At 37.7% G+C, this 18,295-nt stretch overlaps 1 pseudogene; it reads right to left on the bottom strand.

The window, feature by feature from the left end:
* Positions 1 to 14,892: 14,892 nt before the first annotated feature.
* LOC131752847 (COP9 signalosome complex subunit 5 pseudogene) lies at positions 14,893 to 15,425 on the bottom strand (annotated as a pseudogene).
* Between the last annotated feature and the right edge of the window lie 2,870 nt (positions 15,426 to 18,295).

The raw sequence follows: 18,295 nt of genomic DNA, 5'->3' as shown, positions 1-18,295 counted from the left end.
GTGAGTAAAAGGAAGGAAATACAGATCAGAGAGGAAATAAATAAGAGACAAAAAGGACAATAGGAAAAAAAAAATCAATAACACTAAGAGCTGACTTTTTGAAAACATAAAATTGACAAGCAAGACTCAATTAGAGGAAAAGAAGACTCAAGTAAAATAAAAAATGAATTAGGACTAGGGCCATATCTCTTGCACCCGTGGCCGCCAGCTTCCCTGCACATCTGGTGCTGCTGGGGCTCCTACAATCCAGGCAGTCATACCACCTCTGTGCCTGGTCCTCACAGGGGCAGACCCAACAGCTCCAAGGTAGCCTTAGGACCAGATTCCTGTGGGTGGACCACACACAGAAGTGAGGATAAAACCAAAGCTGAACCCCAGGGAGAGGTTGACTAAGGAAGAAGACTGAAAAATCTTTCCATCAGCTGTACAAGCTGCAGATTAAATCCCCACAATCGGCTAGGTAGACGCTGCATCTATTGAATATCTGAGTAGACAATGAGTGTTCCCACAAATGAAAACAGTCTAGCTCTGGCAGCTGTGGACTTCGGGGGCAAGCACATGCAGGAACAGGACCAGATCAGAGTCTAAGTTTTCCCCACAGGGCGCACACCAGGTCCAGAGACCAGCCCAGAGGCAGAGGAGAGCTTCTTGCAGAGGCAGAGGTGGGCTGTGGCTCACGGTGTGTGCAAGGACACTTACAAAGGAGACCTCAGGGAAACAAAATTATTACTATTAATTTTATTATGCTTTGATTCATTCTGTTGTTGGTTCTGGCTTTTTTTGTTTTTTGGTTTCTTTTTGTTTGTTTGCTTGCTGTTTTAGTTTTTTGGTTATTTAGTCTTTTGAGATCTCTGTGTTTTATAACATATTTTTTATTTTTATTTTTGTATTTCGATTTCTACTTTGCTTTTCTGTTGTCCTGTGTTCTCTCCCTTTTTATTTTATTTTATTTCATTATTTTTTAAATCATTTTTATTAGTTTGTTCTGTTTCCTTGCTTTATTCTTCAGTTGGCACACTGCATTGCTTTTGTTTTTTGGTTATGTGTTTTTGTTAGTTTTAATCCTAAATGTTTGATTTCGTTTTTGAGTTCTATTTGTCTGGTTGATCTCTTGCTTTTTGTTTTATTTGGCTGTTTTTGTTTCTTTTATATGTGTGTGTTTCCTTGTTTCTGTTTTTGTTTGTTTCATTTTGTCTTTACCTTTTCTCTGGGGTTTTGTCTTTCTTTTTCTTTAATATATTATCTATTTTAATTTTTTATATTTCTATTTCTATGTTGCCATTCTTTTATTCAGTCTTCTTTCCCCTTTCTCTTTTTTTATTTCCTAATGACAAGGAAAACAAGATGACCCAAAACCTATGGGATGCAGCAAAACCAGTTGTAAGATGGAAGCCTGTAACAATACAATCCTACCACAAGAAACAAAAAAAATCACAAATAGGTGCCCCTCGGGGAATTGATGTGACCACGCACCTGAAGGGTGCAGTGCTGAGGCCAGAGGGGATACACAGCCAGTGGGATGTCCCTCCTGTGACGTAGTAGTTCACCATGGGGACAGGTCTCGTGAACGGGTATCCAGGGGCCTGAACAAGGCATCAAATCAATGCCTTCAAGAGCAGCAGTAGGTCCCTGGGAGGAGGAACCAAGATAGCAGACTAGAAGGACGTGCTCTCACTCCCTCTTGCGAGAACACCACAATCACAAATAGCTGCTGGACAATCATCAACAGGAAGACACTGGAACTCACCAAAAAAGATACCCCACATACAAAGACAAAGGAGAAGCCACAATGAGATGGTAGGAGGGGCACAATCACAGTAAAATCAAATCCTATACTGGTGGGTGGGTGACTCACAGACTGGCGAACACTTACATCACAGAAGTCCACCCACTGGAGTGAAGGTTCTGAGCCCCACGTCAGGCTTCCCAACCTGGGGGTCTGGCAAACGGGAGGAGGAACTCCTAGAGAATCAGACTTTGAAGGCTAGTGGGAACTGATTGCAGGAATTCGACAAGACTGGGGGAAACAGACTCCACACTTGGAGGGCACACACAAAGTAGTGGGAGCATTGGGACCCAGGGGAAGGAGCAGTGAACCAGGGGGAGACTGAACCAGACCTACCTGCTAGTATTGGAGGGTCTCCTGCAGAGGCGGGGTGTGGCTCTGTTTCACAGTGGGGACAAGGACACTGGCAGCAGAAGTTCTGGGAATTACTCCTTGGTGTGAGCCCTCCCAGAGTCTGCCATTAGCCGCACCAAAGAGCCCAGTTAGGCTCCAGTGCTATAACTATACAAGCCTACCTTAAAAAGACAAGAAAAATCTCAAGTAAACAATCTAACCCTACACCTAAAGGAACTAGAGAAAGAAGAACAAACAAAACCCATAATTAGCAGAAGGAAAGAAATCATAAAGATCAGAGCAGAAATAAATGAAATAGAAACAAAGAAAACAATAGCAAAGATCAAGAAAACTAAAATCTGGTTCTTTGAGAAGATAAACAAAATTGATAAACCACTAGCTAGACTCATCAAGAAAAAGAGAGAGGACTCAAATCAATAAAATTAGAAATGAAAAAGGAGAAATCACAACAGACACAACAGAAATACAAAGCATCCTAAGAGACTACTACAAGCAACTCTCTGCTAATAAAATGGACAACCTGGAAGAAACGGACAAATTCTTAGAAAGGCACAACCTTCCAAGACTGAACCAGGAAGAAACAGAAAATATGAACAGGCAAATCACAAGTAAAGAAATTGACACAGTGATTAAAAATCTTCCAACAAACAAAAGTCCATGACCATATGACTTCACAGGTGAATTCTATCAAGCATGTAGAGAAGAGCTAACACCCATCCTTCTCAAACTCTTCCAAAAAATTGCAGAGGAGGGAACACTCCCAAACTCATTCTATGAGGCCACCATCACCCTGATACCAAAACCAGACAAAGATATTCCAAAAATGAAAATTACAGACCAATATCACTGATGAATATAGATGCAAAAATCCCCAACAAAATACTAGCAAACAGAATCCAACAACACATTAAAAGGATCATACACCACGATCAAGTGGGACTTATCCCAGTGAGGCAAGGATTCTTCAATATATGCAAATCAATCAATGTGATACACTATATTAACAAATTGAAGAATAAAAACCATATGATCACCTCAATAGATGCAGAAAAAGCTTTTGACAAAATTCAACACCCATTTATGATAAAAACTCTCCAGAAAGTGGGCATAGAGGGAACCTACCTCAACATAATAAAGACCATATATGACAAAGCCACAGGAAACATCATTCTCAATTGTGAAAAACTGACAGCATTTCCTCTATGATCAGGAATGAGACAAGATGTCCACCCTCACCACTATTATTCAACATAGTTTTGGAAGTCTTAGCCATGGCAATCAGAGAAGAAAAAAATAAAAGAATACAAATTGGAAAAGAAGAGGTAAAACTGTCACTGTTTGCAGATGACATGACACTATACATAGAGAATCCTAAAAAAGCCACCTGAAAACTACTAGAGCTAATCAATGAATTTGGTAAACTGGCAGGATACAAAATTAATGCACAGAAATCTCTTGTGTTCCTATACACTAATGATGAAAAATCTCAAAGAGAAATTATGGAAATACTCCCATTTACCATTGCAACAAAAAGAATAAAATACTTAGGTATAACCCTACCTAGGGAGACAAAAGACCTGTATGCAGAAAACTATAAGATACTGATGAAAGAAATTAAAGATGATAGCAACAGATGGAGAGCTATACCATATTCTTGGATTGGAAGAATCAATATTGTGAAAATGTCTATACTACCCAAAGCAATCTACAGATTCAGTGTAATCCCTATCAAATTACCAATGGCATTTTTAATGAAACTAGAACAAAAGATCTTAAAATTTGTATGGAGACACAAAAGACCCTGAATAGCCAAAGCAGTCTTGATGGAAAAAAACGGAGCTGGAGGAATCAGACTTCCTGACTTCAGACTATACTAGAAAGCTACAGTAATCAAGACAATATGGTACTGGCACTAAAACAGAAACATAGATAAATAGAACAAGGTAGAAAGTCCAGACATACACCACACACCTATGGTCAACTATCTATGACAAAGGAGGCAAAGATATACAGTGGAGAAAAGACAGTCTCTTCAATAAGTGGTGCTGCAAAAACTGACAGCTACATGTAAAAGAATGAAATTAGAACACTCCATAACACCATACACAAAAATAAACTCAAAATGGATTAGAGACTTAAATGTAATACCAGGCACTATAAAACTCTTAGAGGAAAACATAGGCAGAACACGCTTTGACATAAATCACAGCATGATCTTTCTGATCCACCTCCTAGGGTAATGGAAATAAAAACAAAATAAACAAATGGGACCTAATGAAACTTAAAAGCTTTTGCACAGCAAAGGAAACCATAAACAAGACGAAAAGACAACCCTCAGAATGGGAGAAAATATTTGCAAACAATTCAATGAACAAAGGATTCATCTCCAAAATATATAAAACAACTCATTCAGCTCAATATTCAAGAAACAAACAACCCAATCCAAAAATGGGCAGAAGACCTAAATAGACATTTCTCCAAAGAAGACATACAGATGGCCAAGAAGCACATGAAAAGCTGCTCAACATCACTAATTATTAGAGAAATGCAAATCAAAACTATAATGAGGTATCACCTCACACCAGTTAGAATGGGCTTCATCAGAAAATCTACAAACAACAAATGCTGGAGAGAGTGTGGAGAAAAGGGAACCCTCTTGCACTGTTGGTGGGAATGTACATTGATACAGCCACTATGGAGAACAGTATGGAGGTTCCTTATAAAACTAAAAATAGAACTACCATATGCCCCAGCAATCCCACTACTGGGCATATGCCCAGAGAAGACCATAATTCAAAAAGACACATGCACCCCAGTGTTTATTGCAGCACTATTTACAATAGTCAGGTCATGGAAGCAACCTAAATACCCATCAATAGACGAATGGATAAAGAAGATGTGGTACGTATATACAATGGAATATTTCTCAGCCATGAAAAGGAACAAAATTGAGTCATTTGTTGAGACGTGGATGGATCTAGAGACTGTCATACAGAGTGAAGTAAGTCAGAAAGAGAAAAACAATTATCTTATATTAACACATGTATGTGGAACCTACAAAAATGGTACAGATGAACTGGTTTGCAGGGCAGAAGTTGAGAAACAGATGTAGAGAACAAAAGTATGGACACCAAGGGGGGAAAACCACGGTGGGTGGGGATGGTGGTGTGCTGAATTGGGCGATTGGGATTGACATGTATACACTGATGAGTATAAAATTGATGACTCATAAGAACCTGCAGTATAAAAAACAAACAAACAAACAAACAAAAACAACGAACACTAAACTTTCTTTGGGTTATTTGTATGGAAATATGTTAATATAAATATTTCAGACATTAAAAAAAATCACAAATAAATAATCTAACCTTACACTTAAAGCAATTAGAGAAAGAAGAACAAAAATACCCCAAAATTAGCAGGAGGAAAGAGATCATAAAATCAGATCAGAAATAAATGAAAAAGTAATGAAGGAAACATTTGCAAAGATTAATAAAACTAAAAGCTGGTTCTTTGAGAAGATAAACAAAATTCATAAACCATTAGCCAGACTCATCAGGAAAAAAAAAAGGGAGAAGACTCAAATGAACAGAAATAGAAATGAAAAAGGAGAAGTTTCAACTGACACTGCAGTAATACAAAGGACCATGACAGACTACTACAAGCAACTATATGCCAATAAAATGGACAATCTGGAAGAAATGGACAAATTCTTAGAAAAGTACAAACTTCCAAGATTACATCAGGAAGAAATAGAAAATATGAACAGACCAATCACAAGCACTGGAATTGAAACTGTGATTAAAAATCTTCTAACAGGGCTTCCTTTGTGGTGCAGTGGTTGAGAATCTGCCTGGTAATGCAGCGGATATGGGTTCAAGCCCTGGTCTGGGAGGATCCCACATGCCGTGGAGCAACTGGGCCTGTGAGCCGCAACTACTGAGCCTGCGCATCTGGAGCCTGTGCTCCACAACAAGAGAGGCTGCGATAGTGAGAAGCCCATGCACCACGATGAAGAGTGGCCCCCGCGTGCCACAACTGGAGAAAGCCCTCGCACAGAAATGAAGACCCAAAACAGCATAAATAAATAAATAAATAAAACTCCTACCCCCAACATCTTCTTAAAAAAAAAAAATCATCTTCCAACAAACAAAACCCCAGGACCTGACGGCTTCACAGGTGAATTCTATCAAACATTTAGAGAAGAGTTAACACCCATCCTTCTCAAACCCTTCCAAAATATAGCAGAGGGAAGAATACTCCCAAACTCATTCTATGAGGCAACCATCATCCTGATACCCAAACCAGAGAAAGATGTCACAAAAAAAGAAAACTACAGACCAATATCACTGAGGAACATACCTGCAAAAATCCTCAACAAAATACTAGCAAACAGAATCCAATAGCACATTAAAAGGATCATACACCATGATCAAGTGGGGTTTATCCGTGTAATGCAAGGATTCTTCTACATATGCAAATCAATCAATGTGATATACCATATTAACAATTGAAGGATAAAAACCATATGATAATCTCAATAGATGCAGGAAAATTTTTTGTCAGAATTCAGCACCCATTTATGATAAAAACTCTCCAGAAAGTGGGAATAGAGGGAACCTACCACAACATAATAAAAGCCATATATGAGAAATCCACAGCCAACATCATTCTCAATGGTGAAAAACAGAAACAATTTCTTCTAAGATCAGGAAAAAGAGAAGGGTGCCCACTCTCATGACTATTATTCAACATACTTCTGGAAGTTTTAGCCATGGTAATCAGAGAAGAAAAAGAAATAAAAGGAATCCAAATTGGAAAAGAAGAAGTAAAACTGTCACTGTTTGCAGATGACATGACACTATACATAGAAAATCCTGAAGATGTCACCAGAAAACTTCTAGCGCTAATCAATGAATTTGGTAAAGTGGCAGGATACAAACTTAATGCACAGAAATCTCTTGCATTCCTATTCACTACCAATGAAAAATCAGAGAGAGAAAATAAGGAAACACTCCCATTTACCATTGCAACAAAAAAGAATAAAATACCTACGAATAAACCCACCTAATGAGGCAAAAGACCTGTAGGCAGAAAACTATAGCACCCTGATGAAAGAAATCAAAGGCGATACACACAGATGGAAAGATATACCACATTCTTGGATTGGAAGAATCAACATTGTGAAAATGACTATACTACTCAAAGCAGTCTACAGATTCAATGCAATACCTATCAAACTACCTCTGGAATTTTTCAGTGAACTAGAACAAAAATTTCACAATTTTTATGGAAACACAAAAGACCCCGAATAGCCAAAGCAATCTTGAGAATGAAAAACAGAGCTTGAGGAATCAGGCTCCCTGACTTCAGACTCTACTACAAAGCTACAGTTATCAAGACAGTATGGTACCAGCATAAAAACAAATATAGATCAATGGAACAGGATAGAAAGCCCAGAGATAAACCCATGCACTTATGGTCACCTAATCTATGACAAGGAGGCAAGAATATGCAATGGAGAAAAAACAGCCTCTTCAATAAGTGGTGCTGGGAAAACTGGACAGCTACATGTAAAAGCATGAAATTAGAACAGTCCCTAACACCATACACAAAAATAAACTCAAAATGGATTAAAGACAAAAATGTAAGGTCAGACTCTATAAAACTCTTAGAGGAAAACATAGGCAGAATACTCTATGACATAAATCACAGCAAGATCTTTGTTGACCCACCTCCTAGAGAAACAGAAATAAAACCGAAAATAAATAAATGGGGCCTAATGAAACTTATAAGCCTTTGCACAGCAAATGAAACCATAAACCAGATGAAAAGACAACCCTTAGAATGGGAGAAAATATTTGCAAATGAAGCAACAAAGGATTAATGTCCAAAATATCCAAGCAGCTCATGCAGCTCAACATCAAAAAAACAAACAACCCAATCCAAAAATGGGCAGAAGACCTAAACAGACATTTCTCCAAAGAAGATATACAGATTGCCAACAAACTCCTGAAAGGATTCTCAACACCACTAATCATTAAAGAAATGCAAATCAAAACCAAACTGAGGTATCACCTCACACTGGTCAGAAGGGCCATTATCAAAAAAAATCTACAAACAATAAATGCTGGAGAGGGTGTGGAGAAAAGGGAACCCTCTCACACTGTTGGTGGGAATGTAAATTGATACAGCCACTATGGAGAACAGTATGGAGGTTCCTTAAAAGCTACAAATAGAACTACCATATGACCCAGCCATCCCACTACTGGGCATATACCCTGAGAAAACCATAATTCAAAAAGAGTCATGTGGGCTTCCCTGGTGGCGCAGTGGTTGAGAATCCGCCTGCCGATGCAGGAGACACGGGTTCGTGCCCTGGTCCGGGAAGATCCCACATGCCGCGGAGCAACTAAGCCCGTGAGCCGTGGCCGCTAGGCCTGCGTGTCCGGAGCCTGTGCTCCGCAACGGGAGAGGCCACAACAGTGAGAGGCCCACATACCGCAAAAAAAAAAAAAAAAAAGAGTCATGTACCAAAATGTTCATTGCAGCTCTATTTACAATAGCCAGGACATGGAAGCAACCTAAGTGTCCATCAACAGATGAATGGATAAAGAAGATGTGGCACATATATACAATGGAATATTACTCAGCCATAAAAAGAAATGAAACTGAGTTATTTGTAATGAGGTGGATAGACCTGGAGTCTGTCATACAGAGTGAAGTAAGTCAGAAGGAGAAAAACAAATACCGTATGCTAACACATATATATGGAATCTAAGAAAAAAAAATGTCATGAAGAGATTAGTGGTAGGACGGGAATAAAACACAGACCTACTAGAGCATGGACTTGAGGATATGGGGAGGGGGAAGGATAAGCGGTGACGATGTGAGAGAGTGGCAGGGACATATACACACTACTAAATGTAAATTAGATAGCTGGTGGGAACCTGCTGCATAGCACAGGGAGTTCACCTCTGTGCTTTGTGACCATCTAGAGGGGTGGGATAGGGAGGGTGGGAGAGTGGGTGACGCAAGAGGGAAGAGATATGGGAACATATGTATATGTATAACTGATTCACTTTGTTGTAAAGGAGAAACTAACACTATTGTAAAACAGTTATACTCAAATAAAGATGTTTAAAAAAAAAAAAAAAGATACATGTACCACAATACTCATTGCAGCACTATTTACAATAGCCAGGACATGGAAGCAACCTAAATGTCCTTTGACTGATGAATGGTTAAAGAAGATGTGGCACATATATACAATGGAATATTACTCAGCCATAAAAAGGAACGGAATTGAGGTATTTGTAATGAAGTGGATAGACCTAGAGTCTGTCATACAGAGTGAAGTCAGAAAGAGAAAAACAAATACTGTATGCTAACACACATAGATGGAATCTAAAAAACAATACTGATGAACCTAGTGGCAGGGCAGAAATAAAGACACAGGCGTAGAGAATAGATTTGAGGACACTGGGGAAGAAGGGAAAATGTGACAAAGTGAGAGAGTAGCATTGCCATATATACACTACCAAATGTAAAATGGATGGCTAGCGAGAAGCTGCTGCATAGCACAGGGAGTTCAACTTGATGCTTTGTGACAACCTAGAGGGTTGCGATAGGGAGGTAGGGAGGGAGGCTCAAGAGGTAGGGGATATGGGGATATATGTATACATATAGCTGATTCACTTTGTTGTACAACAGGAACTAACACAACATTGTAAAGCAATTATACTCCAATAAAGATATTAAAAATAGAAAGAAATGAATTAGGAGATTACTGATACTGCAGAAATGCAAAGGATCATAGAGACTACTATTCATATACACCAAATTGGACACCCTAGACGATATGGGTAAATTCCTAGAAACACACAACCTACCAAAAAAAAATCATGAAAAAACAGAAATATGAACATACTCTTAGTAAGGAAATTGAATTATTAATCAAAAACAAACCAAATACAAAAGCCCAGAACCAGACAGCTTCACTGGTGAATTCTACCAAATATTTAAAAGAAGAATTAATTCCAATCCTTCTCAAAATCTTCCAAAATATAGAAGAATGAACATTTGCAAACTCATTTTGTGAGGCCAGCATTAGCTTGATATCAAAACTGGACAAGAAAAAAAATTTACAGGCCAACATCCCTTATCAACATAGAAAAATTAGATGCAAAAATACTCAACAAAACATTAGCAAACAAAATCGAACAATACATTAAAAGAATCACGCACCATGATCAAGTGGGATTTATTCCTGAGATGTAAGAATTGTTCAACATCTGCAAAACAGTGTTGTGCACATTAACAAAATTGAGGATAAAAATAATATGAGCATCTCAATGGATGCAGTAAAAGCATTTAATAAAATTCAAAACCATTTACATTATAAACTCTCACCAAAGTGGGTATAGAGGAAGCATACCTCAACATAATAAAGACCATATATGACAATCATACAGCTAATATCTTACTCAAAGGTGAAAAACTGAAAGCTTTTCCTCTAAGATCAGGGACAAACAAGTATGCCCAGACTTGAAACTTTTATTCAACATAGTATTGGAAGTTCTAGCCAGAGAAATTAGGCAAAAAATAAAGTAAAATTAATAAAAGGCATCCAAATTGGAAAGGAAGAAGTGAAACTTCCACTATTTGTAAATGACTTAATATTATATACAAAAAAACCTTAAAGACCCCACCAAAAGAACTGTTAGAACTAATCAAGTTCAGTGAAATTTTTTTTTTTTTTTTTTTTGCAGTATGTGGGCCTCTCACCGCTGTGGCCTCTTCCGTCGCGGAGCACAGGCTCCAGACGCGCAGGCCCAGCCGCTCCGCGGCACACGGGATCCTCCCAGACCGGGGCACGAACCCTCGTCCCCTGCATCGGCAGGCGGACTCCCAACCACTGCATCACCAGGGAAGCCCCAGTGAAGTTTTAAGATACAAAATCAATATATATAACTCTGTTGCATTTCTATACATTTATAAACTGTCAGAATGAGAAATTTAAAATATTATCCCATTTACAATTGCATCAAAAGCATAAAAACCTAGGAGGTGAACAACCTGTACACTGAAAACTCTAAGACATTGATGAAAATAAATTGAAGAAGTCACAAATAAATGAAAAGATATTATGTGCTCATGGGTTGTAATAATATTGTGTTAAAATGTCCAAACTACCCAAAGCAATCTACAGATTTAATGCAATCCCTATCAAAATTCCATTGCCATCTTTCACAGAAATAGAACAAACAATACAAAAGTTTGTATGAATTCGCAAAAGATTCTAAATTGCCAAAGCAATGTTAAGAAGACCAAATGTGGAGGAATAACACGCTCAGATTTCAAACTATATTACAAAGCTATGGTCATCAAAACACTATGGTATTAGCATAAAAACAGGCACAGATAAATGTAACAGAGAGTCCAGAAATAAACCTACACATATATGGTCAATTAATTTATGACAAAGGAGCCAAGAAATACAATGGTGAAAGGACAGTCTTCTCAATAAATGGTGTTGGGAAAACTGGACAGCCACATACAAAAGAATAAAACTGAACTAATCTCTCATACTATACACAAAATTAACTCAAAATGGATTAAAGACTGGAAGGTAAGACCTGAAACCATATTGGTCTTGGCAATGGTTTTTTGGATTTGATGCCAAAACAGGTACAAACAGGTGTTGCCAAAAGGCAACAAAGCAAAATAAACATGTGGGACTATATCACACTAGAAGACTTCTGCACAGCAAAGAAAACCATTAACAAAATGAAAAAGCAACCTACCAAATGGGAAAAAATAATTATTTGCAAATTATATCTGATAAGATGTAAATATCCAAGATATAAAGAACTCATATAACTCAATAGATGAAACCCAAACAATCCAACTAAAAAAAAAAAATGGGCAGAGAATACAAAGACATTTTTCCAAAGAAGCCATACAGATGGCCAACAGGTACATGAAAATATGTTCAACATCACTAATCATCAGGGAAATGTAAATCAAAATCACAATGAGATATTGCCTCACACCTGTCACAATGGCTATTATCAAAAAGTCAAGAAATAACAAGCATTGGGGAGGATGTGGATAAAAAGGCACTCCATGCACTATTGGTGGGAATGTAAATTGCTCCAGCCACTATGGAAAACAGTATGGAGGGTCCTCAAAAATTAAAAAAAGAACTACCATATAATCCAACAGTTCTACTTCTAGGTATTTAATCTGAAGACAACAAAAACACTAACTTGAAAAAATATAGGCAGCCCCATATTTATTACAGCATTATTTACCATAGCCAAGTTATGAAAATAACCTCAGTGTCCATCAGTGGATGAATGGATACAGGAAAGCATATATACAAGTACACACACAAAAAGGAATATTACTCAGCCATAAAAAAATGAAATCTTCCCATTTGGACAACATAGATGAACCTTGAGGGCATTATGCTTAGTGAAGTAAGTCAGATAAAGACAAATATTGCATAATTTCGCTTACATTGGACATCTAAAAGAAAAAGTGGGAGTGAGCAAATGGGTAAAAAGGGTTAAAAGGTACAAACTTCCAGTTATAAAATAAATAAGTCATGGGAATATAATGTACAGCATGGTGACTATAATTAATAAGACTCTGTTGCATATGTGAAAGTTGCTGAAAAAGTAGACCTTAAAAGTACTTATCACAAGAAAAGTAGATTTTGTAAATCTGTGGTGATGTTAACTAGACTTATAGTGGTGATCAGTTTGCAATACATACACATCATATTGTACATATATTATATGTCAATTATATCTTGATTTTTTTAAAAAAGACTCAAAATATTTGTTAATGCTTTGGAGTGGTATTTTGTTTGGTTATAACAAAATGCTGAGATGGATCTTAAGTTGGAAACATAAAACTCCAATTTTATTCAGATTTTAGGGGCAGAGTTCTGGGGAGAGGTGGGCTAGAATAAGGCAAATTAAAAAGCATGTCTCACTTCAGTGTCTCAAACAAACAAACAGAGCACCGGGAAGCCTCATTGTGGTCCTGATGTCAAAGTGTATCCCATAAGTTAGAAGGCATTTTTCCATCTCCCCAGGGTATCTCCTATGGAAACAGGCCAGGCCATCATGGTAGCTGCTTAGGAGTTTGGGATTCAAACAATCAATGTGAGGACAACAGGAGACAAGACAGAAGTGTCAACTGCTATCAAATGGCCACAAAAATGCACACCAAGCATATCATGGGAACAATGGAAAGCATGGCAGTGAGGCTCCATGTACAGGATAAAAGGGGAAAACATGGTCATTTGCGAACACATGGGAGTCACCCATGAAATCCATCCTACAGGGCTTTGGCTGCCATTGCAAAATTCCACAGACTGGGTGGCTTAAACAGAAATTTATTTTTTCACAATTCGGGAGGCTCAAAGTCCAAGATCAAGCTTTAGTTAGTTTTGATTCCTCCTGACACATCTTTCCTTGGCTTGTAGATGGCCAACTTATCTGTGTCATCACGTGGCCTTTTTTATGTGTGTGCACATCTCTGATGTCTCTCTTCTTATAAGGACACCAGTCATATCAGATTAGGGTCCCACCCTTATGATATCATTTAACCTAGTTACCTCCTTAAAGATCTTATCTCAAATAGTCACACTGGGGGTTAGGATATCAACTTAGGAATTTTGAGGGGACACAATTTAGTCCATAACACCGTTCCACACCTATTTTATAAAAACCATCTTATTCATACCCCCTCATCCAGGGTCTGCAGGAGGTTGGAATTCCACTGGGTAAGCCAAGTTAACTGCATTGTTATTTTTTATCATATTATATACTTTCTCTCTAATAGCTCATCCTGAAGCTGCTTTCACGGTTAATTTGAATATTTGAAAATGATTAAGTAAGCTACTAGCTCTTCTCAACATTTTTAGAAAAGAAGCAACACCATGCAGAATCTTACTACTAAAGCCAGATAGAACTGTCATTTTTGCACCTAGCCCACATTCAAAGAACTAGTTTGAATAAATTCACCATTTTTAGAACCACAATTATGTAAATGAGCATCTCATTTTATATATATATAAATATATATATATGAATGAATAAATAAATAAATATTTCTTTCTTACAATGCAACCTACATGTAGTTATGCTCATGGGGGGAAACAAAGAATTTTAGGTTCAAGCAAAATGCTGACCTCCAAAGTAGTAGTTGGTATTTTTAGGTAGTTTTAGATGACAGTCTCAGTGTGAGTTCTTTGTGTGTCATGCCTTCCAGATGAGGGAAGATGTAATAGGCTGTTTGATGGTCTCATGCCCAATCTTTATGCCTCTACCCTCTCTCAGGATGTAGTCAGACAGTTGCTGGTTTTGTTACATCATTAATTTAGCACCCTACACAATTTTAACTGGTTTTGTTTACGTCATTTAATTTTCTCTTAGGGTTCAGCACCACAAATATTTCAGAAACAAAGTAAACTGGGTCACTGTGGTTGCTCAAATCAGTAGGACACCACTCACGTGGCCCAAATGCATCTTAGCCACTGGAGTTGACCATGGCACACGATGGGTTTGTTTTTTTTCTTTGTGTTTTCATTTTAAATAGTTTTATCACAAGTTGTTAATATTCAGGACACTTTGGAGCAACCTTATACTTCTAATCAGAGTTTTGGAAACTGGTTTTAAAGTGTTACTTAAGTATTTTTCTCATCGTTACTTTCAAGCAAAAGTACTACTCAGTGATTAAGAGATGTTACTTTGATTAAACAGTTTATCCTTAATAACCTAAGACATCAATCCATGGATACCTTCTATGGTAGTTTTGCAGTATTCTCAAGTAGTTTTGGCAAGTTTGTCTTCTGACTTTTGGTCATGTGTTTCTACACTGAACATGAAACTCCCTCATCTCACCTGGGCTTTTAACTGCTCTAAAACAAATCAGACAAATCAAACAGCTGACCAGTGGTAGAGTCTGCATTAATCAGCAAGCTAGAGAAACACAGAATATTTACCCAGTATTTACTCCATGAAAGCTCAAGTGATTTGTGATCCAGAGGATTTGAAATATGAAACTTCTAAGACATGTTGCTTGTAGTGTACACCAAAGCCTTCTATTTTATTAAGTGGGATCTGGTACTCAGAAGGTCCTTCTCAAGAGGTTTGTAACTCCTTGGGTATGTCCTAAAGGTTCCAAGATTCATTTTGCCTGCAGATACTGTTCTTGTTGGGTATAAACAAGCCCTGGGTATAAACCTCCTGAGAATTAATGGGACCATCCAGTATAGACATACCCAAACTTCCTCTTTAAGAAGTACTCCAAACCTAATGAATATTGTACACAGAACCTAAGATCATTTTCTACCCTCTGATGTTCTCTGTATCTCCCAAAGCTGAACAATGTTGGTGATAGTGTCTAGAGAAGTGAATTTTGACATCATTATGTCTAATTCTCTGTGATTTGGAATTTTTTATTAGCATTTTTACAAAAGATGTATTGACCTAAGCCCACTTAATTATCTAAAGCCTCAGCCTATGGGTAATAAATAAGATTAATATAGTATTTAAGGTAAGTGGCACTGGGCAAGACTCTCCATTGATTGTGGAGTATGTTAAGGTTTTGTCTTTCATGTCCACATAAGAAAAAAGGAAAGCTTAAGGGAAAGGACTCATTAAAAGTCCTTTGTCTAAAAACCTCGGGAAGTTTGACGTCGTATTCTTCCTGACCTCTGAGCAATCACTACTATGGCCAGGCCTAATGTTTTTAACATTGCAGCTTGAACATGGCCCAATATTTTAAATTACATCCATAGATTAAGCCTTCTTATAAATTTCCTGGTTCCGATGCCTTACATTATTGGATATATTTCTGCTTCCTTTGCTTTCATAGACCCTAGACCTAAATAATGAAAATTCTTTATAGTTCATCCAAAGCTCACTGACTCTGACATGTGGTATTCACATTTTGTAAGTAATTTCCAGGGTACTTCCTATTTTTCTGCTGAGTTGTATGCCAAGATAACTTTTGGAAGGTATAGCATCATGGGTAATTGGCAATTATCCAGGTTTGTGTTAGATACATTTTGGAGGTGTTTCTGTAAATTAGGAATCCATGCAAACAGGTAAATTTCTTTATCAAATAACAATTCTCATTGGGGGTGCTCCCTTAATTTATCTCCCTTTCTCATGTATTTATATGAAATTGCCTCAAATGATGCTTTCTTTTTTCTCTGAAAGAGCCCATCAATAGATATCCAAAGACAACCATAATTAGGTAAGCTGGCCAATTAAATAAGGAAACACAATATCTTGTTAGCAATTGGCATCAATTGTTGATGTGATGTGACATTTTGATAAACTGCTTCAATATAGCGTATAGCATTTTGGTGCCTTTTCACTTCTTAAAAGGTCAAGGTCTCTGAAAAGTAACATTGAAATAGCTTATATTTAAAGGGTATAGGAAAATTCAAATAAATAGCTTGTTCCACTTCTAGATCTTTCCTCTCACAATAAAATCCCTGACAGTCTATTTGTCTTTTTTTTTTTTTTATTGTACTTGTTGAGATTTCCATTATTATAAGGGGAAGACGATATACCTTTTTCTCTCTAATCCAGATTTGCTATCACTTGAAGCCTCATCTATTTTCAACAAAGAATTTAACAGTTGACTCACTTGGGAAGATCTGTGTGGTTACAAGTGCTCCCTTCCTAAGAGAGAACTAGAAATATTTCTACACCAATACCCACTCGTGAGCCTTATAGGAAACTCATTCAAACCACTGTGAGGAGTGTGTATCACATTGCTCAAGGGTGGAAATCAGGGTCAACTCCACCAGGACTCCAGGTTAGTGTTTTTTACGATATGACCCCACAAAGCATCTACCTTAAAACAGCACCTGAAGTGCTTTATCAAATACGCAGATACTTGAGTCAAAGTCCAGATCAAATGAATCAGAATCACTGAAGGTCGAGCTGAGGATACCTCATTTTTACAAGATCTCCAGGTAATTCTTAAGTATGCCTTTGAAAACCACAGCTCTGTGCCATAAACAGGTAATCTGACCATTGGGAGACTTTGAGCTCAATCCTGCCTCTCTTCCTTCACACATATTAAACTTCTCATATTCTCATCCTGCAGGAAATCAGTTCTATTTCTAACTTTAAGATGAAAAAACAAGTTGCCTTTTTCCAAAATGACTCATCCTTGACTTTTTGTCCAGACTGATGCAAAGGATCTGTCTTGTACATTGTGGACTGCTCGTGGACATTTTGGGGATGTGTATAACATCATTTTATTAGGAGTGGATAATTTTTCTTTTCAATTGTCCTATGTAGTGTAGGAAGTGCCACATAAATTTCTTTCACAGCCTTGTTAGAAATGTCTGAGAGCTGCAGCAAATACAGGTCTGTGTGTGAGCAGAGTGTGATCGGGGCTTTGCTGAACATGAATTGGTTGAGTCAGCCAGTGGTCCCATCATTCAGTCAGTGGGCCACAATCGCAAGAGTGCAGGTGACATAACTGCTCTTTCAAAAAAGTAAGGCTGTACCTATTTTATCCTTTCCCCACTACATAATAAGTTTTATTGTTTGTAAATAAGTATTTGATATTTAGTTCAACAAATTTTGTAGTTTAAAGGTTCCAAAAAGCAATATCCCCACAACAAAACAGCTGAAAATACATTGTAGGTTAGGCAAATTGCTGGAGGTTAACAAGTCTGGAACATATTCATATCAAGTCTCCTCATTCCTAAATGCACCTGTCCTGGAGGTCAAGGCTCAAAAAGCCAGTAAAACCCCAATACATTCCAGGCCCAGGTAATGGTCACCTCACACATCTTATGAAAGAGTCCTCATTCAGCTTTGAGAAAGGAAATGACGCATATCCTTCTATCCTCAGATCATACCCATCAGCTTGTATAATTTGTTTAAAAGGAAGAATATTTAGTGAGCTTCAGCTGTAAACTATTGTCCTACTGTCTAGAATGTATTCTTTGAGGTCCTAATTCCTAGTGTCCCTCCTTCCCATGCTCCACTAGCTCTGAGACACTGCATGTCTTATCAAGCTACATTGGGAGAATTCATCTTTTCTTTGACTGATTCTTCAGGTTCAGGGTCCTGTGCCTAACTGGCTTATTTGTGCCAATTAATA

Source organism: Kogia breviceps, chromosome 3, assembly GCF_026419965.1.
Source record: "Kogia breviceps isolate mKogBre1 chromosome 3, mKogBre1 haplotype 1, whole genome shotgun sequence".
Classification (NCBI taxonomy): domain Eukaryota; kingdom Metazoa; phylum Chordata; class Mammalia; order Artiodactyla; family Physeteridae; genus Kogia; species Kogia breviceps.
The sequence above is the reverse complement of the archived record's forward strand: the minus strand, read 5'-3'. Positions and strand labels throughout refer to the sequence as shown.